Consider the following 802-nt stretch of genomic DNA (forward strand, 5'->3'; position numbering starts at 1 on the left):
GCGGGCTCTTGGACATGGCACAGTCTGGACATCCTTGTATGAACCTTCTCATGTCCCTTGCCATATTGGGCCACCAGAAGCGATCTCGTAGCAGCGAGAGGTTGTTGTTGGCCTCTGGATGGCCATTGCCTCGGGAGGAGTGAGCAGAGTGAATCAGTGGGGTGCGCTGTGTCCATGGTACGTTCTGGCATCCGGGAGGACAGCCCGGCGGATTGTTGGGAGCCGTGTTGGAGGCCACTGAAGGGGAATTCCATTCAATGGGACTGACGATCATCTGAGGTGGAATGATACCTTCCGGTTCTTCTGGGCCTTCCACATGACTGTGAATACGAGACAAGGCATCGGCCTTGACGTTTCGGGGACCAGGGCGATAAGTAATGGTAAAATTGAACCTGGTAAAGAATAATGCCCATCGTGTTTGGCGGGGATTTAGACGTTTAGCTTCACAAAGATACTGGAGGTTTTTATGGTCGGTCAGTACGGTGAATGGATGGGCTGCCCCCTCCAGGCAATGCCTCTACTCCTCTAGGGCCAACTTGATGGCAAGGAGTTCTCTGTTGCCGATGACAATTATTTTCCGCCGGGCTGAGCTTCCTTGAGAAGGCACATGGGTGGAGTCGGGCTGGGTTCCCCTGCTGCTGGGACAGCACTGCCCCCACTCCTGTAGTGGAGGCGTCGACTTCCAAAACGAATGGGAGGTCAGGATCTGGATGGACTAAGAGTGGGGTGCTAGTGAAGGCTTTCTTGAGGGAGGAGAAAGCTTCTAAGGCCGCGGGAGTCCAGGACAGAGACTTGGGTTTCC

Source organism: Sinocyclocheilus grahami, unplaced genomic scaffold (genome assembly GCF_001515645.1).
Source record: "Sinocyclocheilus grahami isolate Dianchi unplaced genomic scaffold, SAMN03320097.WGS_v1.1 scaffold190.1, whole genome shotgun sequence".
Lineage (NCBI taxonomy): Eukaryota > Metazoa > Chordata > Actinopteri > Cypriniformes > Cyprinidae > Sinocyclocheilus > Sinocyclocheilus grahami.